Source organism: Pagrus pagrus, assembly GCF_965226575.1.
Source record: "Pagrus pagrus genome assembly, chromosome: 13".
Classification (NCBI taxonomy): Eukaryota; Metazoa; Chordata; class Actinopteri; order Spariformes; family Sparidae; genus Pagrus; species Pagrus pagrus.
In genome coordinates this window covers 31256720-31259044 of record NC_140197.1, presented here as the reverse complement: position 1 = coordinate 31259044, position 2325 = coordinate 31256720, and the positions used below count along the sequence as shown (strand labels likewise).

The 2325-nt window shown below is 48.0% G+C and overlaps 1 protein-coding gene across 1 annotated transcript in view; it reads left to right on the top strand.

Moving 5' to 3' along the window:
* The first annotated feature begins 276 nt into the window (after nt 1-276).
* The window catches only part of LOC311268749 (nucleoside diphosphate kinase B-like), a 4724-nt gene continuing 2675 nt past the window's right edge, over nt 277-2325 (top strand). The window contains exon 1 of the mRNA XM_084372556.1: nt 277-432. The gene's annotated coding sequence lies outside the window, so the exon portion shown is untranslated. The remainder of the gene's footprint in view (nt 433-2325) is intronic.

The window sequence follows — 2325 nt, the reverse complement described above, 5'->3', positions numbered from 1 at the left end:
GGGCAGAAGTGTCCCAACGTCACTTTAACTGCCACAAAGATATTTTAATGTTTCTAAAAAGTTACAAACTGGTCGTCATGGTAACAGCTGTGGTCGCACAGCTTCAGTTTGACCATTTTTGGAGCCTGAGGATATTTTTAGAAAATATTTAAAAAAATGTCTCCACACTTTAACACTCGAGATAAACACACACACACACACACACACACACACACAGTCCTGTCAACAGTTGACACAGATTCAGCCACTCATACTGCGCACACACACACACACCCCCTAAACACTGACACGACACATTTTTAGACGCCCTCACCCTCCTCACCCCCCTCACCCCCCCTCACCCTTTAAATACAGCTCCTCTCCGTCTCTTCGGCCTCGGTGATCGCATCCCCGCTGCTCGTCTTCACAAGTTCTCCTCTACCCGAAGCCAAGGTAAATATGGACACACATCAGGACGTGAAGGTCGTTATAACTTTAATTACTGAAACCACTCAGAGACGTCAGATCCTGTTGGGTTCTGCATGGTTCTGTGTCCAATCTTTGAATCTGGACTTAATTTAAAGTAGTTTCCACTAAGTCTTCTGAACAGAGCTGTCCGTGTCCTCCGGACTTCACGCTCAGCTCATGTGCTTCAGCTGCAGGACATGTTGACAGCTGCAGACAGGCGCTCATGCAGAGACAGACAGAGACAGAGACAGAGACAGACAGACAGAGACAGACAGAGACAGACAGAGACTGCTACACCCCGCTGTTCCAAAAATAGACTTCCATTCATCGTAATGTCGTGGTTTCCCTTTTTTTCTGAAGACCCCGCTATTCTGAAAGGGCTATTGTGGGACCCCCGAACATACTGGGAAGTAATTGGAAGTGGAAAGTGGGATTCAGAGCAGCGGAGTGTCGGGATGTTGACCAGCGATCATTAGCACTGTGTTTTGTGCGTCAGCCTTAACAGATATTTTTGGCACAAACTGTTTCACTGAACGAATGATGCATTCAAGAACAGAGTTCAGTTCATTTGTTTCTGGACAGTCAAAGTTTCCGGAGAGTGACTTGATGATATGTAGAGAAATATGAGAGAACGCTGCGTCTGGTTAATCTCTGCATGCAGATTTCTGACTAGTTTTACCGAAGTAGACGTCGACACAAACGTACTGACATGTGCTTCACGACAGCTGCACCGGCCCCTCCCCCGCCCCCGCATGGCAACGTCCTGATTGGTTCACTGAGCTGGACGTCTTTAAGTGTCCCAGTGAATGAGTGAACCGGTAGCTGGACTTGTTAGAGAACAAACTGTAGATGAAGTGTTTTGTTTGAGGACGTCGCAGCTCACGAACCTCGAGCTCAGCAGCTGTGAGCGAACACACGGTGACGACACAAACACTGAAGACACAGGAAACAGAAGGTGCTGTAACATTCAGCCTCACGTCTCCAAACACAAACTACAAATCACATGTGCTCATATACTGTCCTGAATTCTACCATAGTGGTGTTTTCAAAATACACGTTTAAATGTGAAATAGTTTCATGTCTGTTCGGACACATGATGTCTACATGATGTCTTCATGATGTCTTCATGATGTCTACATGATGTCTACATGATGTCTACATGATGTCAGACCATGAAAATCTCTGGCTGGAATAAAGAAAAACAAAAGAAAAAGACGTTTGTTTCACGTCTTCATGAGGGTCGCTGTGTGAGACATGTTAGCGTGGAGTTCGTCCTCTGAGGAGCGCGAATGATCAGAAAATGTACTAAAAATCTGCCTCTTCGATTCAGATGTTTCTTGCGGACGTGGCAACCAGATGGTGGCGCTAGAGGAAAGCTTAGGAGGGTCACTGAACTTGTCAGGGTTTGTCCTCTGGGGACAGTGAATGTCCATGGAGAGTGTAATGGAAGCCTTGTTCATATCTGTGGACATTCTTTGGACCAAATCTGTCCAACAGTCTTCCGTCTCATGAGACAAAGAGGAACACGGTCAGGATCCAGTTCGACCAATCAGCAGAACATAAGCTCGCTATGTGACCCTGAACCCTAATTATACCCCCAGAAGCACCAGAGCGGGCTCCTGGTGAATTCCTGCCGAGCCGCCGGCTTCCAGCCGGGCTCAGCTTCACATGAACAGAACCAGCAGGCAGTGAGATCAGAGCCGGCAGCGGAGCTTCGTCCAACGTTATGAGACGGGGTCGTCTTTCACCGCATGGTTTCTGTGCTGACAGAGAAGAAAACGGCGTCCAGAAGCTCCGAGGCAGTTAACGATTTCAGCTCCTCTCAATCGTCCCCGAGCGTCACCTGTTGTCCACAGGGGGCGCCGCAGCCACCGAACC